The sequence below is a fragment of the Equus caballus genome, chromosome 16, assembly GCF_041296265.1.
Source record: "Equus caballus isolate H_3958 breed thoroughbred chromosome 16, TB-T2T, whole genome shotgun sequence".
NCBI classification, from domain to species: Eukaryota; Metazoa; Chordata; class Mammalia; order Perissodactyla; family Equidae; genus Equus; species Equus caballus.
In genome coordinates, this window is record NC_091699.1 from 27,732,334 (window position 1) to 27,760,302 (window position 27,969).

Genomic DNA, 27,969 nt, shown 5'->3' on the forward strand with positions numbered 1-27,969 from the left:
TCTTTACTAAGTTATGATTTGAGAAATAAGGAAGAGGAAATCATCCAATAAAAAAACCCTTAAACTATAAAGAGTATTTAAAAACAAGGAATTGTAAATATTTCTGGGTGGAGAGACTCAGCAGTCTTTCTGGATCTCTCTGACCACTTGTCAGTTGTGGATCTATTGCAAATTAAAATAAACGTTAGCAAAATTTTAGAAATTTCGTATCATCAGAATTTGGAAATTTAAGGATTAATTTTATATGATAGGATGTATTGATATTTTTAATATCCAAGTCACCAGTAAACCTAAGCGGTAATCAGTCACACAAAGTTTGGGGCACGTTTCCATTTGAATACAAGTGCTGTTATCTTTAAGGCACTGATCCTCAAACTCGTCTGCACATAGGAATCACTCGGGCATTTAAAGAAAATACTGATAATTGAAGTTTGTGACATTTAGGTACCACCTGCACATAAGGATGTTTGAAAACTTCTCTAGATGATTCTAATGTGCAAAGTTTGAGAATAATTGCTCTAAGACACTACTTCTATAATTATCATGTTCATGTAAGTCACCTGGGGATGGTGTTAAAATCAGATTCTGAGTCAGTAGGCTTGGGATGCAGGCCAAGAGTCCGTACTTCGAACTTTTCAGGTGATGCTGATGTTGCTTACGTGAATTCCACACTGAGTAGCAGAGCTCTAACGCGTTGATTGTATTTTTGGAGTAAATGTAAATAAGAGAATTTTCTAGCGTCACCCACTGGCCATCTCAAATTAAGACTGGCAATCTCTTGTAATGTAGATGTTTATGGTGATCCAGTTTGATCTGTGGAGAACATTCTACTGTAATAAAGCCTTGTTGAGATTTGTTATTCCTGCTGAGAGTACCACCTCTGCAAAAAGTGGGAGAAAGAAGAACTGGGTGCCACTGAGTCTGATGATTTTCACAGCCTCTGGCTTTATTCAAATGATTAAGCCTTGGGCAAAATAGCAAAACTTGACTTTGTACCTCCGCCCACTCTTTCAACACCTCCCCTCTCCTTCTGGTCTGGTCTGCTGGCCCAGCCAACCTCCCCCTTACAGGCTGTCTCTTTACTTCTGTGGCCTTTGCTTTAACTAACAAAGAATACAGTTTTGAATAAATTGGGTCTCAACATCTTACTCCTTCCAGTCACACCAGTGTGAGCCTCCTAATCAACCCTTGGTTGGCAGGCCTGTTTGTGGATAATTCGGGAATGTTATGATCTTCATTTTGGAAGTGGAAATGAAACCTCCTTTTCATCACCTTCTGTTCGGTGTCCTCCTGATATTTCACCACTTCCTACAATGGCATCCTCTTCTGAAATAAAGTATGAATGCAAACACATCATAGTCCATGTGCTAAGGAACTATCTTCAAGAAAGACCCCAATCTCTAAGTTTCAAAAAGGCTAATTTCAAATCCCATTTAGTGTATTTAAAGAACACTTAGTGTAAGAGTAACCTTATGGACAAAATTTTCTTAGCAGCAAAATTATCCTGAAGAAAGACCTGGTTTTCTTGAGTGAATATTTTGATAAGTTTGGGTAGAGTAAGGAGTAGAGCCTTTCAAGGGGCATGCTTGAGAAAAAAATAGAAGTTTGCTCTAGACTTAAATAGAGCATTTATTTTGCCAAGTGAGTTATAGAAATTGAAAACGAGCTGAGGAGAGTAGAAAAGAGTTTTGGCAGCTGTGCCAGGAAGAGGGGCAGGCAAGAGATGGTGTTACTAACAGAGAGAAGAATTTTTTTAGGGCAAGTGGAGATTAGCTACCTGAAGGGAATTTTAATACATTTCTTCAACGTGATACTCAATAGGAATCCTCTTCATGGTCTCCTTGTGGAATCTAACTCTAGTAGACTATCCATTTCTCATGAACGTGTTGACAAATTGAAATGGCAAGCAATAGGATATATTGGAGTATATGAGGAAGCCATTTGGTATAAAACTAATTCGGCCTGACTTTGTTTTTTCCAAAAAGGCCTGACTGTGGCCATTGAGCATGCATTGTGTATCTGCTTAGACATTTTGAGATAAAGGTGCAACTTCCCTCCCCCTCCCAACATTGGCATCTCCTTAAAGATTAAACATCTTTCCTTAGGCTGGGAACTGATTGCAGCGCTCATCTGTGACGGCCCAGCTCGAGGCAACAGACCTGCCACCCTGCGTGGTTCACCAGACAGCAGGCCTATCTGCTGTTTCCATCAATCGCTGTACCGACAGAGCAACCTCATGACTATTGTAAAAGGGACATTTCAATCATATGTGAAACATCCTCTATGAGGGTATATAACCACCCTGTATACCCCCACTTCTTTGGGGTGCTCTGTTCCTTTGTGGAAAGACTCTCCTGGGTTATAATCCTCAGATTTCAGCTCAGAATAAACTCACCCAAATTTTCCTTTATAGATTGGTTATGGATTATTTTCGTTGACAGTGTTGAGGTTCTTTGGTATCAATTTTATAATTTTAAAATGTAGTTAGATCATGCCACTCCTACACTCAGAAGTTTCTAGTAGTTCTCCATTGCATGCAGAGTAAAAGCTAATGGCTTTACAACGCTCCACAAGGTTCTACATGAGCTCGCTTCCTGCTTCTCCTTGACCTCATCTCTTTTTCCTCCCTTCCACACCTCACTGTTCTTGGGACATATGGCCATGTTTCCTTCCTTGTGGTCTTTGCCTTGGCTATTTCTCTCTCTAGAATGATCTGTCCTGAAATAGCTGCACAGCTCCTTGCTCCTCAGGCTGCAAGCCTTTGCTCAAATGCCTCTTTCTCAGCCCCTAGATTTAAAGTTGAAAGCTCCTTTACAACCTCCCAACCTGTTGGCCACACTCTGTTTCTTTTTTCCATAGCATTTCTCTCAGTATGCTGCAGAATTTATTTATACATTACTGTTCTCCTCCACTCCCAAGTGTAAGCTCCATGAGGATAGGGGTTTACGTCTTTCTTTCAGTGATGGGGACTCAGCACCTAAAACATACTCATTGAAGAGATGGATATATAGAAATGCCCGTTAAAACTTCCAAGTCGCCCATAAGAAGTCAGTCACAATGAAATTATTTGGATACTACTCATCATAGTGCTTCTGGCCAGTGGCTAGTAAATTTAGTTGATTGAAAATACATGACTTATTCCCCCGTGACCCCCCCACTCCGGCTCTAATCTCTTTCGAGACGTCTAATTTCTCGAATTAGATGTCTGATTCATCTAAGATGAAGTCCAGCCTAAAACTGGATATACTTGAGGCAGTAACATTAAGTCCTTAGAGCAAACATGAACCCCTCCTGGCAGGGGTTTGTGCTGTGTTAATACCTTCCCTAATGTCTCCCCCTCTTGAACCCGCATTCCCACTGACTGCCAGCCCTTGCCCAAAGGCACACTTTGCAGCTAGTGTCTCCTCAGCCAAGGATTGCTCTGGGTTCTGACTTTTACTTATTTCTTTGAACTTGTCCTACACTTGGTCTTGACAAAGATTCTTTGCTTGACTTAACTTTAGTAAGATTCCTGTACTTTCTCTTAGGCCCATCTGTGCAATTCTTATAAAATCCAGTTTTAGGAATAACCCTCATGAGTCAGTTTAATCAAAACCCTCCACACTTGATATCTGATCAGGTTCCTCATCCTCCACCATTCGTCCTCCATCCTCAGACACAGTCTAATCACCCTGGCCTGTCATCAGCATGGATCCATTTAGGTCAGTTTAGCCGGGATCCTTTACCCCTGGTGTTTCCTCTTAGTAAGTTTCCATCCACTGACCTCCACACTTGCTCCTTGGCTGTAAATTCCCGCTTGCCCATGCTATATTCGGTATTGAGCTCAATCTCTCTCCTCCACTGTAAGATCGCACTGCAGTGGTCTCTAAACCCATCACAATCATCTTGAATAAAGTCTGCTTTACCACCTGTAAAAAATATCATTGACTATATTTTTTCTCCAACAGTCTCTGTGTCTCTCTTCCAGTAATTCTGTGCTCACTGTTTTTTCAATTACTCAGAACATTTGCTTAGAATCAAAAAGATCAGAGGTTCAATCCAGACTTTGTCATTATAGAGCTGTGCGGTGTTGGACATATTATTTATATACTCTAAGCCTCAGTTTTCATGTCTGTGAGATGGGCATATTATTTCAGTTCTTTCTTGTATGTAACATGGAAGTAATGATTTTGACCTCATGGACAACCTTGACCTCATGGTGAGTATTAAGTAAGATGATGCATAAATAGTGTACTTAAGTAGGTGGTCAATAAATGTTTCCTCACCCTTTCTTCTGCTTCCTTCTGTTATCAGCTTCTCTTGAATCAGAGAATTGTGACATCTTTAGTTTGAAAGGTACATTAATGCTATTTGGTGCAGCTATTCACCTATAAATCTATTCTTTACATCTTTGCAAGCAATCATTGTGCCTCTGATTGAAGCTTTCATTTCCTGCAAAAACAGCCTGTAATCTATTCGGTTTTGATATTACCAGTGTTTCTCATATGTTGAGATTGAATTGCTCACCCTAAAACTGCCATTCTTAATCCTAACATCTAATACTGGGTGTTCTACAGAAAACTCTAAAGGAATTTTTACTGCATGATAGCCTTTCAGAGTGTCGAAAATAGTGATCCTTTCTTGTTACGTTTTTAATCATCCAAACTAATTTCTCAGAGGAATATTGATTACTCAAAAATGATGTTTTGGTTGCCCTCCCATCCCAGTCATTTCTTTGGGAAACTGTCTCACGAGGCAGGGTGGTTAAAGATGCAGCTGGGGTTTCCATCTAACCTCAGGTTTCAGTCTGAGCTCTGTATTTGTTAGCTGTGAACCTGGGATAAACTTCTCTAAATGGCTGTGTCTCCCTATGTAAAATGGATAATATTAATGAAAGGTATTCTGTGTGGGCCACTGGGAATAAAGTGGACGACGTGTTTAGCTCACTTAGCACGGGGCGTGGAAGGGTGAGTCAGCGGTTGTGGAGCCCTGCCCGCCAGAGGCAGCCTGGGTGCTGCAAAACTAAAGCAGCGCTGTCCCCCTTTGTTCTGGAAATGGTAGTTTTCCCTGTGTAGTCTCAGATGGAAGGGGGTTCTTGTTGGCAACCACATCAGTCAACTCACACTCATTCCATTTGGAGTCAATAATACTAAGGATGAAACATGTCCTCAGTGAAGCATTACCAATGCAAAGAAAATGAATAGAAAAGCCTATAGAAGGTTTAAAAGGATAAAAATATAAAAATGTGTTCTATGGCTAGGGAGATTACATGTTGAGAAAATAGTTTAGTGGGACAGTAAGAGCTCATTCGTTCATTCATTTTTTTCGACAAGTATTTATTTAGCCCCAGCTATATTCCAGGCCCTGTGCTAGGAACGAGTTTGTTTTCTCACTCCCCTCACTATTGCATTCTCGGTAGTGGTAAGTACAACAAAGAACTATACTTTATTTTATTGAGATTTATTTGTCTCCATAAACTTAGGTGACAAAATAAAATACAGTATGGTTTTATTTGTTCTAATTTGGATTATAAAATTTAAAAGCATACAAGATGAAAATATTAATCAAGTTCGTCTTCTAAAAAATGATGCCATCAATGTGAGGCTAAACATTTTTAGATTTCTCGGAATTGCAGAATGTCCATGTTGAGCGACCTCTTGACTGTACCGGGATTATTGCCATGTGGGAGTACCACTTAAGCTGGGAGGCACAAGAACCAGCCAGCAGTTGTCCGAATGTGACTTGGATTATATGAGTTTTGAATTGTGAAAGGACTTTAAAATGCATCCTCTGCAAAAACTCTTGCAATATGTGATTATCAATCCTATTATCACCTAAAGGATTCTTAAAATAAGGGATTTGTGACAGCAACAAAATATCCTACAAAGTATCAGTAAGGCATCAAAAGATGACATAGGATGTCAGCCTTGTGGCAGCAAAGAGTTGCCAACATGCATTAAAATGGTTACAACTGTGACAGTGATAAGGTTTTGGAAGCATTCTATAGACCAGGGAAAATAAATTTACAGAGAGATACTTTCAATTGAACCAAACTGGAATAACAAAAAGATATTTAAGGATTTGTCTCTATGATTTGAATGTTGACTAAGCTACTTATGAAATGCTTTTCTCTTCCCTTTGAACTGAATACTTTGACAGCACACACGTGGCAGGGAAAGGAATCCAGGCATAAGCACATGGAGAAGGATATAATTAAAATATAAAATCAGTACATGTAATTGCTAAATATTAAAAAGAAATTTAACACGAAGACTGACAATTTCCACTCATTATGATGCTAGCTGTGATTTTCTGGAGGAGGAAAACTATTGGGTTCTAAACCAGTGAAGTTAAAGAAAGAGAATTTCTTTATTGGGTTAAAGAAAGGGAAATCACTCCAAATGAGAAATTTGATTTTTAGAGTAGAAATTTTATATATTGTCTGATAAAGCTCCTGGGTCTAGCCTTCTCTTCCCTAAATTATAACTGATATGCAGATATCAAAGCACTGCATATCTGTAAGTTTCATTTCATGATGCACAACTGTAAATTTCATTCTTGTGATGTGCAAAGCAGAAGACACTCAGCAGGCATGATTCAGAAACGTGAAGTCTCTTTAACTGCAACATTGGGGAGAAGATTGGTTAGAGGAGTTTTTCTTTTATTTTTATTTAACTTGATATTCGAATGGACAGAATAAAGACAACAAAGAATTATTAATTTATTTTTAGCACAAAGGATCTGATTAGGCTTCCCCCAGTATAATAGGAGGCAGTACATTTTAGTGACAAGAGCAAGGACTCAAGAATCAAATTTCTTGGGTGCGTATCCCAGCTATAAAATTGGGATAATAATAATATCTACTTTACAAAGTTATTTTAAGTTACACTAACACAGGTATAGAGCTTGGAACACTGCCTGACACAAAATAAGCGCTCAATAAATATTACCCATGATTATTACATCCCCAAAGAAAGTAGAACCAGCTCACAATCTCTGAAAACACTATCTTGCCTTCCAGTATCTGTCTAACAGTTAAAAGAGGAATAAAACATGTAATAGAACAGAATCAATTTCAAATAATCAAAATAAGCTGCATTTCTGGATAAAGATGGTAAAATGAACACAGCAGTTTAAACCTTTTCCTACCCACTCTTTCTCTCTTGGCACCATCTCAAGCTGTCAATGAAAGGGCTAAAAGAATAGAGAAAGGATGAGAGAAAGTAAGTAAAGGGATTTCAGCCTATCCCTCCAGTTTTATGGACTGTCTCAAAGTTAAAGCATCAAAGAAAGGGCTGATCCATTTTAAATAAAGTGTGTCCAGAAGGAAGACTATACAATTGCAATACTACAGAGACACTCTCTAAATAAGAGGTGTAGGGGCTAGCGTAGTTATCGTCCATAGAATTGGTGGGAAGCATCAGACACCGAGCACCCGCCACCCAGTGTAGAAACACTTCCTCATTACTTAAGGGCAAGGAAGCCCACCCTGAATGTCGGGCTAGATGAAGACCAGCCTCCCAGCAAGAACAGTCATGTTGCTTTCAATGGAATTTGCTAAAACAACATGGAAAACAACTCCCTCCAGTTCAGAGAAGGAGCTTGCCGGTGTTGCTCATCTTGCCTCCTTTCAGTAAATGATGATTATTTCTATGCTGTTTCTCTCTCACTAGGCCTGCTTCTCCTTCTCTTCTCTGCACTAGAAGTTACTCTTCCGCACCTTTCAGGTCTCAGCATTCCTTCTGAAATCTCTTACCCGCTCGGGCCAGCTCCCCTTGTAGCCCTCAAGGGAGAGTATTTGATAAACTATCTTTTCTAGGAATGTTTGAATGTAGCAGGGGAAACGTTAAAAATGCAGTCCTTGGGCAGCTTAATGAGACTTTACAGTGCGTAACAGCACTCATCTAGTTTCTGGGTGCGGGAGATATTATGGAGACCCAAACCTTACAGCTCTAGACTCAATGAGGATTCTAGATAGATGGCAAATACTATGTTTCTCCCTACCTCTACAGTGATTTCCAAGCTGTTCATTTTCTTTCTTTTCTGCTCCCATCTACCTAAGGAATTGTGGTTTTTTCTGAGTAGATCATTTCTAATGGTGGCCCTTCTCATCGGTCTGACTCAGATCAGGGTTCCGAAATATTTTGAAACAGTCCTTTAAGAAGGAGATAGGACTGCTGTTATCTCTTGTTCAGCGTTATTTTTGTTTGTTTCAGCAGCTGTGAGTGGGTCTCTGGCTTTGGCCATTTTTGAAACTCCTCACCATGGTATTCGAGTTTGGGTGGGTCAGGGAGGTGCTTAAGAAGGTATGACAGGTGGTAGCAGAGCTTAACTTGCCTGGGTTAGCCTGTGTACCCAAATGGATATTCTAGCCACGTAAAATTTTTAAAGTTTTATTGACAATTGGCTGTAATGGGGTTCAGGACATGCTACCCAAAAATATGGGACCTTGGCCTATTCAATGTCTTAAGCTGAAGGAGTTTGAGAGAACAGCAGATGCAGGAAGGTCACTGTGACCTCCTCCACCTCGTCCTTCTTCCCTGAAATAGGTGGTAAAACTCCCTTGTGAGAGTTCCCCTCCCCAGACCAGGAGGAAGGAAGACGTTCTTAACACAAAGATGGGGAATTTGGGGCTGAGAAATCTGTACAAACCAACCTTGTGCATCTAACCCTTACCTTCCTAGTTACCTCCTCACCACTTTCTACCCCTAGCCCAAACCCCTTGGTTTTGTCAATTCTTCACAAATTTATTGTTTCCTTGTCTAAAAGGTAAAAACAATTTCCTGCTCTAGTCACTTCTTTGGGTCTTCATTCTGTTTGTGAAGGCTCCCATGGACATGTAAAAATTCAACCAAATGTGTATGCTTCTCTCTTGCTAATCTATCTTTGTCACCTTAATTTTCAGACCCAGCCAGGGACTTAAGAGGGGTCGAGGAAAACTTTTTCCTCCTCTACAGCTAAAAATTATGTGCTCGTTATAATACAATGAAATTGCAACCATAAAATGATTTTCTTAAAATCTTTGTGGGGTAAAATCTTAGTTTAAAAAAAAAATCCGAATCCGCATGCACACATACAAACGGTCACAGAACTTAATATCAGTTTGAAGTTATTTAAGCCTAATAGGGTAGCTTTTTGCTTCAACATTCATTTGAACTTGAAAGTAACAATAAAGTGTGCCATGTGAGAAGAATGATTTTTCGTCTCTCTCTCTTTTTAACTAGTTATCCTGGTTTTAAAACATGAGATACAAGTCATCAATTTCAGTGTGACTTAGCAACTTATTTACACAGTTTTACTGCTTTGGACAGAACACAGCTGAGTTTTGAGCTTGATGAAATATTGTTATCCACATAATTCATTTTCTGCTGCTTCAACAAGGTGTCTGGATTTGTGGGAGCTCCCATTTGAGGTTGAAATTGAATTGAAAATTCATGTGGAGGCTATACAGATGAGGCAAGTCTGAATATCAGGGAATGTCAATTAAATTTACTCCCTGGTCTTGGGCATAAAAACCTGCTCCTAAGGCCTTCAAAACAGCTTTCATTATCATATTGATTGAAGTCAACAAATATAACTGAAATCTAAGGTGAGCATAAGTTGATTCCTAGATATTTGTAATAAATTCCCAACATATTTTTTATATTTTTGTCACATTGAGTTTAGTGTAAGCTATTAATATTTACCATAAGGATTTATTGGTTCCTTATGGGCAATCCTCACTTATTAAAGATGTTATTGATTGAGCTGAAATTAAAAATTCTCTATTAATTCATAATTCATCTTTTAATGGTAGTCATAAAAGAAAACAAAGGCTGCATTGGTCATAAATTAATTTAGAAAAGATGCAAAGGTAGAAATAAGACAGAAACAGCTATTTTCGCATAGGGTTTCAAGTAACTTCACAGTAGAAAAAAACTCGAAAAGAAAAAAATTCTTCTTCTTCCCTCAAACAGTTTCCTTTTACTTAGAGAAATAAAAGACAATTTGCTCAAGTCTGAGGAAAAAACACTCTCACAATCTGTGAAAGCCCAATGTCAAATTCTTTAGAAGATTTTTAGATTTTAGATAGTATTTCAATGTTACAAATAGAAATATATATATATTTTTCAGAAAATATCATTGAATGAGAAGTCCCCAAAAAGGAATTTTTAGAGGTCTTCATTGGAAAATCTTTCTGTAGATCGCAGCTCTGAATTCAAAATGCCGTCTTCTTACATCTTTCAGAAAGGAAAGTGACCAGCGGAGGGAAGGTTTTTAATCCAAGCTCTGCTCAAAATTCGCTTTTGACCGAAGGCTGTGGAATTTACTCTGCTTTGGGGTGAATGCTCTTGATTCCAGTCAATTAACGTATCCAAGGGCCCCAAACACAATTCCGCAGAACGAAGAGGAAGGCCATGAAGAAAAGAGCTTAATTTGGGTCGGTGGAAATGACAGAGATGAAGGATGATTTGGGGACGGCGAGCCGAAGAGTCAAAAGAAAGATTTCTTGGACTCTCAAGGTCTGGCAGTAGTGCCCTTTTATTTAGAGAATAGTGTGGAATAGCATGGGGACAGGACCCATGGGCAGTTAGAGCTCCTGCTGCTGCCCTGAGTTGAGAGCTAGGGCTAAATTACGTGACTTTTTTTTACTGGAAAAAGAAAGATGATGTAAAAAGTCATTAAATGATCTCACAGCAGATGGGGTCTGGTTATTGTGCAGTTGTATAACTTTAGATATGAATCTGGTCATATAGATTGGCATGTAGGAGAGGATGCCCTGGGCTTCTTTCCCTGGGGCAGCGCTAATTCATCCCATAATAATCCACCGGGTCATATAGATCGGCATGTAGGCCCAGGTCACCTTGGGCTTCTCTACCTGGGGCAGCCTTAATCCACATCAAAGGAGACACAGTCTGTGCTCCAAAGAAACATGTTTTAGGGCTTGCCTTCTCAATGGACGAATTCCAGCCCCAAGAGCAACTTAGGGAGGTGATAATTGAAGTATGCTTGAGAAACGCAGCCCTGGCCTGAAGAACGGGAAAATCATTGAATTACATGGAGTAGAGCATAGTATTTAAAAGCAAGAATTCCTGACGTCTGACCGGAATGGACTCCTAACTGAATCACTTACTGTGTGATCTGGAGCAAGAGCCTTAACCTCTCTGTGCTATAGTTGCCTCATCCTTAAAATAGAGAGAAACATAGTATCTACCTCATAGGGTTGTTAGGTTATGTTTACATACCTAACATGTGCTTAAAACAGTAAGTTTAAGTGTTTTTATAATTGCTGTTTCTATTATTATTTATCATTTTTATTATTAGCAAATGAATATGAGTTACCAGCACAGGAAACCTGGGCTCCAATTTCCGTTTCGATATTTCTGTGCTTTGACCTTGGGCAAGTTGCTTAAACTTGACACAGTCTCCACTTACACAAGCTTTGAAAAGTGGATAAATTTGAGGCTGGTCCTGTAGCTGAGTGGTTAAGTTCGTGTGCTCCACTTCGGCGGTCCAGGGTTTTGATGGTTCGGATCCTGGGCCTGGACATGGCACCATTTGTCAGGCCACACTGAAGTGGCGTCTAACATGCCACAACTAGAAGGACCCACAATTAAAATATACATCTATGTTCTAGGGGGCTTTGGGGAGAAAAAGCAGAAAAAAAAGATTGGCAACAACTGTTAGCTCAAGTGCCAATCTTTAAAAAAAAAAAGTGGATAAATTTACCTTATCAGGCTTTTTATGAGTACAAAGTGACACGACAGACATAAAGTGTGTGACCCTTAGTGAGCGCTCCAAAAGTAATTCCTCTCCCTTAAGACACAGGCAAAAAGTGAAAGAAAAAAAAACTGGAATGAAAGTCTGTGAAGGCTCATAAAAGAAAACAAATAGGGGTCGGCCGGGGGCGCAGCAGTTAAGTGCACACGTTCTGCTTCTCAGCAGCCCGGGGTTCGCTGGTTCGGATCCCGGGTGCGGACATGGCACTGCTTGTCAAGCCATGCTGTGGTAGGCGTCCTGCATATAAAGTAGAGGAAGATGGGCACGGATGTTAGCTCAGGGCCAGTCTTCCTCAGGAAAAAGAGGAGGATTGCCAGCAGTTAGCTCAGGGCTAATCTTCCTCAAAAAAAAAAGAAATTAAACAAACAATTCAGTGACCTCTACATGTCAACTGCAAACCTGAATCACTCATGTTAAACATAAGTGTAGAGAATGAAAATGGCTAATAGAGAAAGGTAACTATGGCAACTGTGAGCTAAAAGAAAAATGTGAATGAAATATCTTCATTTTCCAGTCACAAGTTAAAGCTCTTCAAATAAGATCCATTCTTTTGAGTTTTTATGGATAGATGTTCCTACCTACATAGCTAACCTAAAAATTTCCCTCTTTTTCTTGGCATCTTCAGTTCATTCTTTTCAGCATTTTGAAGTTGTATGTTCATGCAAGTGGGTCAAGTGTCATTATTCATACTAACTAGTTGATGACAACAACAATCTTCATGAGATTTAAATGTCAGACATATTAGTCAAATGCCAAAAACTTAAATTTAAGCTGGCTGTATACCAAAGGCAAGGTTAATGAGAGTACCACAGCTTCAGGCATGGCGGCATCCAGGAGATCCACACACAGTCGGAATGCTCCCTCTCTTTCTTGACTCAGAAGATAAAGATTGATGATATAAAGTGCTGGTGAGTCTTTCAGGCCTTCTTATGTATTACATGGGAGAGAAATCTCAGAAATGTCATGGGGAAAGCTTCTCTTCCTACCCAGTTCTAGTGAAAGTTTCCCAGCTACATCCAGGTAACTAATGAAGGTTCTGCATCCATTTCTGAACCAGTCAGTGTAGTCAGAGGGCCAGAATTACACTGAATTATAGATTAAAGGTGTCTAGTTAAAGACTGATTCTGGAAAGGCTTCTGAGCATGACTCGCTTCCCCAGATGGCTGCCTTTTGAATGAAGTGTTGGCACTTTGTACAATAATTGAATGTTATTGGAGTTAATAGGAGAGTAGGACATGTTACTTTTAGAGAAGAAATTGTAATCATCTAACTGTTGAGCTGAGAAGCTCTTTTGAAACTTAGTTTGCACTGTTGTCATACTTTCTTGTGGAGAGAGCAAATAGTGTTTAAAGATGAAAGCAAGAGAGTACAAAAGAAATGAAAATCTGTTAAGGTCAGTAGACCAGGGAAAGAAAGAAGCAGAATTTCCTTGAATGCTAATCTGCAAAAGGAAGCTTGCTTTTCTAAGGACAAAACTTATCCATTTAAATATCATGTAGGGGCTGTCCCCACAGCTGAGTGGTTAAGTTCGCGCACTCCACTTCGGGGGCCCAGGGTTTCGCTGGTTCGGATCCTGGGTGTGGACGTGGCACTGCTCATCATGCCATGCGGAGGTGGGTGAGAGGTAGGCTCAGTCTTAGAATACTTTGTAAATGGGGCGGATTTTGTACCATTCTACCAGTTTCATCTGAGTCCAGGTCTCAGACCTTTTGCAATCTTCCCTCTTCTCGTCCCTCCCCATCAAAGCAGGGCTAGCTCCTGATTGGTCCAACTTCCACAAGGACTTTCCATTAGCAGCTGGGACCCACTCTGAGAAGTAGAGGTCTAATGACTATTGGCCCAACTGATTGAAAATACAAATTCGGAAAATCTAAACATTTTCTGATGAAGTTGTTCCAACCTATATACATACATGTGACAGAAACTGAGTATATAAGGATGAGCAGGATCTAAAATGATATCCACCTGAATGGAACTTGAAATACAAGCTTATATTTATAGGACTTAACTTAGACTCATGGTAGAGTGTATACCAAAAAATATTTCACTTGAATGTAGGCAGTATAGCTTTTCTCTTTTTCCAGGGGGAGATAATCATGACAATCCGTGAAATATTCTTTAGTATTGCTGACAATTTGCTCTCCTTTTTTCCCCCAAAAAATGTCAGAGCAAGAAAGTTGTACAAAGAACTTTAACTTTCATGAAACTATAAATCATTTATTCATCCAAATTACTTATTAAATGTTTACACTATGACAGGTGCTATTTTAGGTGCTGAGGAGACAGCAATGAACAAAAAATCCTATGGTAGAGTGATACAGATAAATGAATGGATGAATAAACAAAGGAATGAAGGTGGTGAGTGCTATGGAGAAAAATAAAGCACAGTAAGAGGATGCTAAGGGATGAGGAGGCAGCTGTTTTATAGAGGATGGACATGAAAGACCTCTCTAATATGGTAACATTTGAGTCAAGAAGTAAAGATGTGGAAAGAGAGCCATGATGGGGGAAGTGCTTTCCGGGCAGAGAGAGTAGACAGGGCAGGAGCCCTAAAGGAGGAACATGATTGGCATGATGGAGATGATTGGGCAATTCGGGCTGATGCTCTTGGACCAGGCTGGTAGTGGAGGAGGTAGGAAGAGGTCAGATCATGCATTTATTTAGAGGGGATTTGTGGGTGGATTCAATACGTGGTGTGAACAAAAGATAGGAGTAAGGATGGCCCCAGATTTGGAGCCTAAGGAACTAAAAATGTGAATCTGCCATTCCCTAAGAGTGAGGAACCACGTAAAAGTAGTTAGTTTGTTCATGAGATTCATCATATATAAAAAATACGAATCTCTGTAAATAGCAGGATCACAGTTAGTACCATAAAACAAAAGAAGAATCTAGTCACATTTCCCATCTCCCACTCATTTGGGGCATATGCTCATGGAGAGGAATGGCAGACAGAATTTTGTGCAATATTTCCACCTTTGTTGTCTTTGTAGTTAGCATGTGTGATAAATGTGTGAATGAAGCAACATTCTTTGTTCATTTAGTAAACGTTCTACTAAAATGTCACAGCCGGAACTGGGAAAAAATATAACAGGATGGACTTGGTGTATGGGGTGTACAACACAATTTCTATGTGTGTCATTTCATGTTTGATTGCCTTTTGTACTTATAACCTTTTTTCATTTGATGATGGCATAGAAATAAACCCTTTGATAATGTTGAACTTTACCCAAGCCCTATGTTTCTGGAAAATAGCAGTAGTCAAGAAACCTCTCCACCATTTTCTTATGGGTAATGGCTTACTGCAAAGAACCACGCTTCCCCGTATGACTGAGATGAGATTTACAGATGACCCCCTCACCTCATTTACAAGGCCAGACCCACACCTTCCAAATTCCCATTCTTTGTCTCATTAATGATTAGCTGACCTATTTGCCCCTACTGTCCAAACTGGACAAAATACCTGCTAACGTGACTTGACCAAACTTTAGTCAGACATTCCCCTCTCACGGGCCCCAGGACATCGATCCACCCTTGAGCAAGCACTGGAAAGCAGAAGACACTTCTGTGATGGTCCCTGTGGAGAGCTGGCTGACCTCAGGGGAAAACGTTCCTGACGAACTCTCCAGTCACCACCTACTTATCCCCCTCCCCCACACCCAGTTCTTTCTAACCTAGTTTACCCCTCCCTATAAGAGATGAGCCTTTCTGCCCATTCTTTGAGACTCTTCCAGATCTTATGATAGGGGTGTTCTCTCTACTGCAATAGCCCCCGTTCCCTAACTTTAGTCCTTTCCTTCCCCACATTGCAATAATATTTTTGAATGAAATCTCTCTTTCTCTAAGTCTAGATTTGTTTTTCTCTTGACAATCTTTATTAATTGGTAGCTTATTACTGTATGTTTATATATTTATTCATTCATTTATTTATTTACTTATTTTTTTTTTTTTGAGGAAGATTAGCCCTGAGCTAACTACTGCCAATCCTCCTCTTTTTGCTGAGGAACACTGGCCCTGAGCTAACATCCATGCCCATCTTCCTCTATTTGTATGTGAGATACCTACCACAGCATGGCTTGCCATGCGGTGCCATGTCCGCACCCGGGATCTGAACCCGTGAACCCCGGGCTGCGGAGAAGGGCAATGTGCACACTTAACTGCTGCGCCACCAGGCTGGCCCCTATTCGTTCATTTATATTCAACAACTATTAACTAGGTCTGTCTACCGTGTGCATTCTGAGGATAAAGCAGTAAACAAAACAGACTAAATCCCTTTCATGTTGGGGCTTACATTCTAGTTTTGGAAGACAGAAAAATAAGTGAAATATTTAATAGCTAAGATGGTTCTTCTTGCTATTCATGCTGGCTCTGATATCACTTCCCCTATATTAAACCCAGCATCTATGGGGTTAAAACCAAAGCACTCTTTCCCTGCTTACTCCCTGGCTCCCTGGATCCAGAATCCACCATCCGCCATGGAGGCAAACAGCCAAGGATAACTACTTGGATTCCTTATCTCCTCTCTTCCTCCTCTCTGCAAGCAGTGTCTCAAGGTCAAATGCAGACTGGTGGGAAACTTCCGACCAGCCAGGCCACAGGCTCCGCACACGCCCCCCCGGCCCCGCCCCCCAGCTCTCTACAAGCAGCCGCATTCCTCACAAACCTTTAAAACCCCTCGCCTCCCCTCTTTTGGGGAGACAAGATGAAATAAAACAAATTTGATGGCTCACTCTTGTCTCCCAGCTGACATCATCTGAAGTAAAAACCCCTTCCTTGGCATAAGCCTGGCTTTCCAGTTTTTATTTGGCCCCTCTTGTGTGACGGATAGAGAACCTATGTTTGTAAGCGGTAACATTATGGAGAAAATTAAATCCAGCAAGAGAAAGATGGGAGGGTTACACTTTTAAGTAAAGTAGTTAGGGACACATTTAGGTTGTTTCTACATGTTAGAGCTGAAAGGAAGTGAAGACTGCAGGTTTCTAATCCTGAATCTATAAATGGTAATTATTGAGGCTTCTGAACACAAATGATGCTCAAAATCAACTAAAGGGGCCCCCTGACCGTTTGGAGAAATATATTTACATTTGATTGCTTTGTTTCAAATCAAGATCATGGAAGTGAGGAAAGTTAAGATTTCCAAACTTGATTTCTTTAGGATACGGGGCTGTTCTCCAGCTGGCACATCCAAAAGAAATTTCCATTCCAGATAATGCAGGCCAGTGCTGCACTAGCAATAAAAGTGGCTGCTAAATGGATTGTCTCCAGCCAGTTTTTGGTCATTTTCTTTTGGATTTTATCACTCCGAAAGAATCCCATGTCCTAAGGCAATTACTAACACAACCAAAATAAAGTTTAGTTGATTTTATGAAGTTCTGTATTCTAGGATTTTCTTTAAAGAGTCAATGATTTGAAGTGAAGTGTTTTCCAGTGTTTTGACAGTGTTTTGTAGCATTGTAACTTACTTAGGTAAAACATTTCTCTTCTAAATGCTTTGTGTTGTGCATCTGTCAGACTCTGAGACAGTTTAAATGCTTAAAAAAATGACACTGTGACTCAGTGCAGGTTGAAAGCCTTTTGTTTCATAGAAGCAACATGGCTGAAAATTTGAAGTCTCAGAGGTCATATTTATGAATTAATTGAGATTATTCATAATTAGTATTTGATATTTTCTCAATAGACCCATCCATCTGTGAGCAGACAATATAAATCAAATTAAGATAAAAGGATCGATTACATCCAGGGTTCCCAGAACGAGAACTAAATACCAAGGCGCTATTAACTCTTCGATATTTCTTTTCTAAAGCCCAAGAAAATAGTCCAGGTGAAGCCTAGGTATTTTTTTCCCATTATATCTGGCCCAACATATTCTATCAGTGTCTAATAAATTTCTCATAACAGCTTTAAAATAACACTGCAGAGCTTTCAAATGGGTAGCACTCAGAACAAAATGGATAAATTGGAAAGCTTATATCAAATCTAGTAGCTTGATCCTCTTTGGTACAAATACTCAGAGTTACAGCTACTTCAACTCCCCAGGCATATTAAAGGTAGCTAGCTGATATTTAAACTCACTCTGGCATTGTATCCCAGATCACTCAAGAAACAATAATATGACATAGTCACTAATCTAGTGCATCTTTCCCCCCCAAATAATAGTAAATTATGAAAACTACTGAAATTGCTCAGTATTTTCTAAGCTGTCCATAAATCATGGTTACATTTGTAATACTTATCCCTAAACTAGAGCAATATAGGATAACTTCTGACTCTTGGAGTACTTCTAACCTGTACGTATAATACTTGAACTTGTCCTGGTATACTAAGCTATTAATAACTGGGGGGAGGGATGACATTCTTTTATTTTAAAAAGAGAGTTTGAAATTACTTTTTTGATTTTCCCATTTTGTTCTCATCAAAATCAGATTCAAACAAATATTGGGCCCTTCTAATTTTCCGTTCTACTTTCTTTTCCTATTTGGAAGCACACATAAATCATCAAATTTTTCATCTTAGTTCACCACCATTGTCTGAACTTGTATGGTTACTTAAGGCAGATGTTGGCAAGTTGATTGTCAAGCAAATGAGCATATTTTAATCGGTTTATTTGATTCAGCCTTCAAAAGACTGAAAAAAATCTAGACTATAACTTCAATTATTTAAATTATTAAGACAGTCAATGGGATTATCTTCTGGGCAATTGATCAATTGAATAGTTATCAACCTGGAAAACAATTTAAGCTTCAGATGGTCAAATATTGACTATGTAGCCATGGTCTTTGTTGGAGTATAACTTGAAATTAAAAATGGACTGAGTCATTCACTGATTGATGGGTTGCATAGAGATCTGAGCCATCCACATGGCTTCCCAAAGGGCAGGATTTAAGTGCAGGTAGTGTCACTCATATTCACTAACGGTAGAGACTAATACAGTTTCAAAGATGTGATGTGTGATGCAGGATTTGAGCACAGTTGGCTACATCTAAAGTGAACCACTTTTCTACAAGTATTTTTTAAAGAGAACTGATTGTACTAAAAGCAGATGCCTGGATTCCACCTGTTTTTGATAATTGCAGCAATTTTCAGTGGTTTCTAGTTGGAAAGGCTGTTTGCATTGCTGATACAACCTGTTTGCCATTGGAAAATCTGCCATAGCAAATTAAACTCCTAGCAGCACAAACATTTGTTTGTTCACTCATTCAAAAACAATTATTGAGGACCATCCGTGAGAAGGCTGTGCTAGGTCCTGGGGATAAAGTTATATATAAGGCTCAATCCTACAGGAACTTTCTGTCCAGTAGGTCATATAAAGAAGTAAACATTTACAATTGAATGTAATAATTGCTATGGTTAATATGGGGTCAGTATGCACGGGAGCTAATTACAAGGTTACCCAATCAATTTTGGTTAAGGAGGACTTCTCAGAAAAAGTGAGTTTAAGCTGAGACACGGAAAGTAAGTCAGAGTTGGTCAGGTAGGGGTGGGAACACGGAGAAGAGCGTTTTCCACCCAGAAGGACCACCATATGCAAAGTTCCTTAACTGAGAGGGAACAGGGGATCATCTCAGAGAAGTTGCCCATCATGCCGAGATCATGAGTTTGGGGCTGGAGAGGATAATAGGAGTCAAATGACAAAGGGCCTTGTCAGGCATAAAAAAACACTGGGACCTCTCCAAAGTTCTGTGAAGGGCTGTTGAAGGTTTGTAAGCAAAATATTGGAGTAATTGTAGGACCTTTAAGGGCTGGGAGAGAAACTCATGAGCGAAACTTAACAAGAAAAAGAGAAAATCTTTCAACTTTCATTTTTAATCAGTTATCTGTTTACTAGAATAATAACATATAGACATCTGAGGCTGACAGCTTATAGTATACATATTTTACATTTTCTAGTGCTGTGAAAAAAAGTTACTGTGACTAATTATAGCGCCTATTTGAATGTAGTCATGCCCTACATTGCATGAAGACTTCTATCTCTCTTCTGCATACTCAGAGACAGCCAAATAATAGCTTTGTGTATATAATTTCTTCCCCAAATTTAAATTTTAAAATAAGTTAAGTGAAATTGCAAGAGCACAATTCTTCTCTCTTCTGCTGTAGGAATGAACTTTGTTTTTAAAAATTCCAGCCAAATATAAGATAGAAAATAATTATACTAAAGCTGACCTTACTGTATACATCTGGTTCTTTCTATGATTGTTTTGATTATGAGATAAAATCCCTACAAACATACAATAATTTTTATTGGAGCAGATCACTACATTTTATAAAGTTTTGGGGTTTTATTAAGTTATTATTATTCTCTAGTTCATGCTTAAATACTCAGATCTTTCACTGCCAAGGGTTTATTGCAGCAAATTCAAGGTATTTAAGACTCAGATTCCACCCAAGTTTCAGGAAGTTCCCAAGACATCACCCTAATGCCTATTGCAGGAAATGTGACAGGTTAAAGCCTGGATCCACCTGATCCTATCCCCGAATAGGGCCATATCAGAGACATTTAGTCCAACAGCTGAAGTCGTTCTTAAAAAATCCGCTCCTTAGTGGAAAGTGTTGACGATTTATGGGGTAGGCTCTGATAGACTTAAACAAAAAAGTGTTTCTTTGGGGTTTGAAGGGAGAGGGAAGGTTTTGGAGTTGTGGCTAACAAAGACAAAGGAAAAAAGGGAAAGGGATGTCTTTCATTTTGTAAATTTTATTTTAGGTCATATGGGCTTTTAACATTGTGTAAATTCCAGGTGTACATTATTATATTTCAATTTCTGTATAGACAGCATCGTGTTCACCACCAATAGTCTAGTTTTTATCTGTCACCATACATATGTGCCCTTTTATCCCTTTTGCCCTCCCCACACCCCCATCCCCTCTGGTAATCACTAACCTGTCCTCCTTCTCCATATGTTTACCTTCCACATGAGTGAGATCATACAGTGTTTGTCTTTCTCTGTCTGAATGTCTTTTAACAAAATCCAGGCATAAGGCAGTCATGAGATGAGGGTCAGTTGAAACAAGCCATTACAATTTAGGAATGTAGAAGGTGACCTGGACAGGAATGAGGTCTCTGTCCCAATAATCTTATCTTCCTTGAGAAGACTTGCAGAAGCATTTCAGGCATATAATGAGTTCAAGAGTTCAGTCTGAAGCAGGAATTTGTTTCGCTCCTCTTCATGTCCACCTGGCTCCACTTTAGTGCCTTAACATGAGAGACTCCATCCTTTTTCAATTCCACAAAAATGTAAAGCAAGGCTGCCTGATGAAGGAAGGAATGGAGGAAGGAAGGAAGGGAGAAAGGGAGGGAGGGAGTAAGGTGACCTAACATTTGGGATATACGTATACTAAAAAATTATTTGTTGTTTATCTGAGATTCAAATTTAACGAGACATCAGTACTAGGAAAGACTCAGTCTTCTCTCTTGTGTGTCTCCTTAACTTTCACACAGAACACTTTACTTCTGACACTTCTGTTCAGTGAATGTGTGTGGGCTTTCCCCCAACAAGCAATTCTCCATGACAACAGCTGGGTGTCCCACAATTTAACTCAATTCTGAAACTATCTACCTGGAGGTGGCATCAGATCCCACAAGTTAAGGGCTCAGTCCCCCAAGACTGCTCCCACCTCACTTTAGATATCAATCTCAGGTCCAGGCTGTCACCTGTTCCTCTGACCATTTGTCTATAAATCTGAAGTTCCCATGACCTTCTCCTAGGGTTCGATTAATTCGCTAGAGCAGCTCAGAGAACTTACGGCAACTTAAGTTTACCAGTTTATTAAAGGACATGAGAAAGGATACAGATGAACAGCCAGATGAAAAGATACATAGGGCAAAGTCTAGGAGGGTCCCGAGCACAGGAGCTTCTGTTCCCGTGGAGTTGAGGTGTTTCACCTTCCAAGTTCATGGATGTGTTCACCCACTTGGAAGATCTCTGGACCTCTTTGGGATTTTATGGAGGCTTCCTCATGCAGCCATGTTCAATTATCAACACCATTTCCAGCCCCTCTCCTCTCTCTGGAGGATAAGGAGCGGGGCTGAAAATTTTAAGCTTCTCACTGTGGCTTGGTCTTTCTGCTGACCAGCCCCGATCCAGGAGTCATCCAGGAGCCCACCCGATGTTGCCTCATTAGAACAAAAGATGCTCCTACTGCTCTTATCACTTAGAAATTTACAGGGTTTCAGAAGCTCTCTACCAGGAACCAGGGGCAGAGACCAATGTGTATATTTTCTGTTATCTCACACATCCTATATATACATGTATATATTTGGCAATCCTACAAAAGGAGGATCTAGGAATATTTTCCATGGAAAATCTAACATTTCCTTTTCTCTTGTACCCACTTTCATCACATGTGCTGTAAAGTTTCTTTCCACCAATTCTTCATAATTTCTCCCAGCCCTGTAACATCCAGTCCTTTCTAGGTGTCTCCCGTGCTCCCTCTCAATCCATTGCTGTATCTTGTAGATTGACCAAGATTCTCTAAAGTGGCATGGGATATCCACTCTAGGCAGGAAAGAAAAGGAGAAGACAGTTGTGTAAATTATAAGAACCTCTGCGGAGGACTTGGGGAGGGTGGAAAGACAGTGAACATTCCCCAATTAGTTTGTGTCCCATGACATTTACAAAAACTCTAATATCTTGTCAGTGGGACTAGACTTCTCATTTCCAAGGTACCAAGCTCATTTTTTTGCAAATATGTCAGTGAAATTTAAAAGTAAAATAAGTTTGGTAAAAATGAGAAGCTAGTTCTATGATTATTAGACAACTAATTTAACTCTTTGAGCTTAAATTGTTCTCCAGTCTGCTCTAGATTTTATCACATTGTTCTTCTTCACTTCACTATGCATGTGCTGTTCTAAATCTCAGTATAGCTCCTTTTCTTAGAAATCAAAGCTAAGCTTTGAAATTACAGTTAATTATAATTCTAATTGTCAAACCAAAGAATTCACCTATAAATTAAAACACAAGAAAAATGTGATCATTCAGTAATAATCAGAGTTGGGAATTACAGACAATATTCATTAAAAGATTGAAATGAGGAACAAAGCTATCACAATACCATTTTTTGTTCTTGAGAAAAATCCAAGAATACTTTTTTCTAACTCTTCGTGAATTAAAAAGGGCTTTGACAGCTGATTGTGTTTATCTTTCATGGAAAATTTCAGACTTATCATTAGAAAATTGTCATACTATTAGCAGTCATGGCAAAGCCAAATGTTTACCATATAATTACCATTCTCCCTAAAAATTTATGATTGGGGAGAAAGAAAATTAGACCAAGAACCTCTCAAAAAATTGTATGTGTCTAGGACCTTTGCGCAAAGGGGAAATAATAGTATCATTTCAGAATAATCATTATGATTTAAAAAATACTTTAGGATCTTTGGCCCCTCCTAGTTACATTAAAGGTGGTTTTGAATTTTGGACATTTTGTAAGGAGATAGTTTTATGAATCAGTATAAAAAGTATCAAAGGATAGAGGTCACTGTTCTAAGATCTAAAACGTCTGCCACAAAATATACATTGATTTCTCTGGAGACCCCTCCTTCAGTTGCGCCAGATGTTCTTTCGGTCCGTTCCAACTACCCAAGGGAGAGATTTCCTTATATTCTTGGATTTTTGTGATACTGTGATCACCCCACTCAACCTCTCCCCCATCCAGCTTTTATTCTACTAGATGATTAATTTCTTAAACGATTACTTTCATTATATGGAATAATGAACTTTTACATACTCGCTTACTTGCTTCTTCAGATGTGCACCCCTCATTCTCTCCGCTCACATGAAACCTACCCCTTTTTCAGGAGTAGCCATCTGTCAACAAGAGTCTATGGCTGTAGACTCCATGGAAACCACTGACTGACAGAGAGAGCTTTGGACCAGGAGTTGGAAGCCTGGCCCTGATGTTTCTTGGTGTATGAACTTGAGTAACTTATTGTCTTTAAGCCTCAGCTTCCTTATCTGTGAAATAGGGACAATAATACCTGGATTGTAGAGTAGCTGTGAAGAGCAGCAAATGGAAGAGTTTCAGCAGGTCAATAACTGTTTCAATCTATCTATCTATATCTTTTTTGGTAAGGAAGATTGTTTCTGAGCTAACATCTGTGCCAATCTTCCTCTCTTTTGTATGTGGGATGCCTCCACAGCATGGCTTGATGAGCAGTGTGTAGGTCTGCACCTGGGATCCGAACATGCGAACCCTGGACCGCCACAGTGGAGTGCATGAACTTAAACAGTATGCCACCAGTCTAGTCCCCACTCAATGTATTTTATTTAACGTATTGTAAACCCTTTTGAAAAACTTTCCATGGCTCCTCATTGCCTCCTGGACCTAGCAAATTGAGACTCCTGACCCTGAAAATTTAAACCTCTAATTATCTGGCTCAATCATACCTCTGCAACTTTTAAATTTTCCTTAACAATTATCATGTGCAAGTTATATGCTAGGCACTGTGATGAACCCTTTGTACCCATTTTCGCGTTTGGACATCACAGCCATCCTATAAAGAAATGCTATTTTCATGTCATTTTATGGATAAGGAAATGATACTTAGAGAGGTTAGATAACTTGCCCAAAGTTAAATGGCCAGCAAGGGGGCAAAAATCAATGTATGAACCTAGACAATTCAATAACAGAATGTGATGTCTTAGCTGCTGAGCTATGCTGTGCAAAGAAATTTCTGTTTTGGCTCTTGTTGCTGAACACACTATATTTGTGCACCTTTTGTTGTATCTATATTTACCTCAGAGTCTACTCTTTTCACTTTCTCTCTGCATTTTCAAGTTCTATTATTATGACTGTGCATTTTCCACTCCCTGCTGCATAAGTACACCCAAACCTAAACTTTGTCTCCCTCGGGGAGCACTTTTGTGTTGTACTGACCAGAACCACACTGGGTTACTTTACCTCGTGTTTTCTCTGACGCATTCAGAGGTTTAAAAACTACTGGGGCCGGCTCTGTGGCCGAGTGGTTAAGTTCACCTGCTCTGCTGCGGCGGCCCAGTGTTCAGATCCTGGGCGTGGACGTGGCACCGCTTGTCAGGCCACGTTGAGGCGGCGTCCCACATCCCACAACTAGAAGGACCTGCAACTAAGATGTGCAACTTAGGGATTTGGGGAGATAAAGCAGAAAAAAAAAAAAAGATTGGCAACAGTTGTTAGCCCGGGTGCCAATCTTTAAAAAAAAAAAAAACACTACTGAGCAGGACCTTTCTCAGGAGCGAGGACCATGTCTTCTACCTATTTTGCACATCCTAAATTGTGTGTAAAAAACAACAGATAGTAGATGGTATACAAATACGTAAAAAGAATAATTGTTAAATTCTGTAATAGTCTTTTGAGATTTCCCATCTTGCATTGTTTTGGAGGCTGTCTATTTGAGTTCTACCAATCTTTTCATAACCAACTCATCTCTTTCTGGAATAAGTCCAGGTAATTGCAAATACTTCCTCCTCTTCTAAGCTACCATTCTGCTGACTGTGTGCTCTGCCCAGTTTCCTCCAGTGGTAATATCTTGCAAAACTGTAGTACAACATCACAACCAGGTTATTAGTATTGATGCAGTCAAGATACAGAACATTTCCTTTGCCATAGGATCTGTGGTATAGGGCCTAAAATTTAAGCCCAATATTATGTTGTTTTCATATCGGGAAAACAGAGGGTACCTCAAGTGGCTTAACCGTAAGATCCCCTCCCTATTCTGCTCCTGCAGATAAGGTCTCCAGCCATACAACCCTCCTTATCATGGAGACCAGACACTTTTTGTGCTTATCCCCTAGTGGCGAGCTTCAATTCCCTGGTGGCCTACAGACTTATTCAAATAAGCCAATCACATCCTTCCATGGGAACCAAGGGTCGCCCCATCCTCTTGATACTACAAAGCCTCCCTCCAACAGGCTCTAGTTGTTCGCCCTGTTTCCAAGTGCAATTCCCATGTGGTCCCACATGGTACAGTGTCCTCCTCCGTCTCCAGGTGTGAGTATGTGACCGATAAACTACAGTCAATCTCATGTGCCCAGTGTTGGGTGTTGGGTGTTTTTCCAGTCTCATAACCCTAAAGCAGGAATCTGTCCCTCATTAATGGGGTGAAGAGGAGGTGATTAAAACGGAATTCTTCCTGTTGCCTTTTATAGCAACATTACTTCCTTCCCATGTCCACCCCCTTCTTAATCCCTGACCACCACTAATTTGTTTCCCATATCTATGATTTTTTTCATTCCAAGAACGTTAAATGAAAGTATACAGTTTCTGATATTTAGAGATTGGCCTCTTTCACTCAGCATAATTCTCTGGAAGTTCATCCAGGTCGCTCCATGTATCAATACTTCATTCCTTTTCACTGCTGAGTAGAATTTCAAGGTACAGAAATGGTTAAACTGTTCGTTTAACCGTTCACCATTGAAGAGTATTTGGATTGTTTCCAGGTTTTGGTTATTATGAATAAAGTTGCTATAAACATTCATGTACAGGATTTGTGTGAACATAAGTTTTAATTTCCCCGAGACAAATGCGCAAGAGTGCGATTGCTGAGTCCTATGGCACTTGTATGTTTTGTTTTTTAAGAAAGTGCCGAACTGTTTTCCATAGTGGCCATACCATCTTACACGCCCACAGCAACTTAGTGATTCAGTTCTTCCTCATCTTCACCAGACTTTGTTGTTCTCACTGCTATTTTAGCCTTCCTGACAGGTGTAGGGTTATATCTCTTTACGGTTGGAATTTGAATTTCACTAATGGCTAATGCTCTTGAACATCTTTTCATGTGCTTATTTACCATCTCTATATCCTCTTTGGTGAAATTTCTCTTCACATCGTTTGCCTATTTTTGAATTAGATTGTGTGTTCTTTTACTGTTGCGTTTTGAGAGTTCTTTACATATTCTAGGTACTAGTCTCTGACTGGATTTGTGGTTTGCAAATATTTTCTCCTGTTCTGTGTATCAGATGACTTTTTGAGTCACCTTTTTGAATCTCTGGAGTCAGATATAGGATTCCTTGCTATTAGTAAATTGAAAAGGGGTACCTTCAGTTTGAGAGTCATCCGGCAGGGTTAAAATGAAATGCTAAAAATCCTATAACTAATCACATCAGTGTGCTAGAGTGGAATGAACCCGAGTTGAAGACCTTGGTTCTAGTCCTGGCTCAGTCAATAAATGGGAGTCACTTGGCTTCTCTGGGCCTCAGTTTCTTTATTTGTACGGCAGGGTTGGGCACTTCCAACACTCTCCTGTTCTACCATTGTATGAGTTTAAGTTTAGAAATTAACCTGACCAAAATGAAGCAAATTTTCCTTTCAAGGCAAAGATACTAACTTCTAGTAGTTAACTAACTAGCTTGATAACTAACTTCTAGAGAACTGAGAGCCTTATATGGAATGTCTTTTTCTTCTTTTCTTAAACTGAGAATTTTCAAAAATATCACATTGCAAAAGTGACTTTTAAAATTCTCTTGGTTTTTTCCCTTCCTGGCAGTATTATATTTCACGCTCTTAACGGGGTTGCTTGCAAAGTAAAAGTTTTAATTTTAATGAAGTCCAATTTATTATTTTTTTCCTTTTATGGATCATGCTTTTAGTTTCAAGTCTAAGAACCCTCAGATAAGCCCACGATCCTAAAGGTTTTCTATTGTTTTTCTAAGTTCTGTGGCTTTACATTTATGTCTGTAATACAGTTGGAGTTGATTTTTGTATAATGTATGAGACTTAGATTCAGGTTCTTCTTCCACTCCCCACCCCTAAAGATGGATTTCCAATTGATCAAGCACCATTTGTTGAAAAGTCTATCTTTTATTTACTGAATTACTCCTGCATCTTTGTCAAAATCAGTTTGTATATTTGAATGTGCCTGTTTCTGAATGCTCTATTCTGTTCTATTGATTTACGTTTATCCCACCACCAAGACCACCTGGTCTTGATTACTGTACATATATAATAAATCTGGTTATTAGAAAGAATATTTCCTTTCACTGTGTTCTTTTTCCATATTGTTTTAGCTACTTTAGTTCCTTTTTCTTTCCATATAAATTTTAGAATAATCTAGTCTATATCTACAAAAGAAAATCATGCTGCAGTTTTGATAGGAATTGCATTAATATATATAGTTTTGTGGAGAATTGGCATTTTTACTATGTTGAATCTTCAGATCTGGGAAGTGTTATAGCTCTCTATTTATTTAGATCTTCTTTGATCTCTTTCATGAGTGTTAGAGTTTTCAGCACACAAGTTTTGTTAGATTTACACCTAAGTATT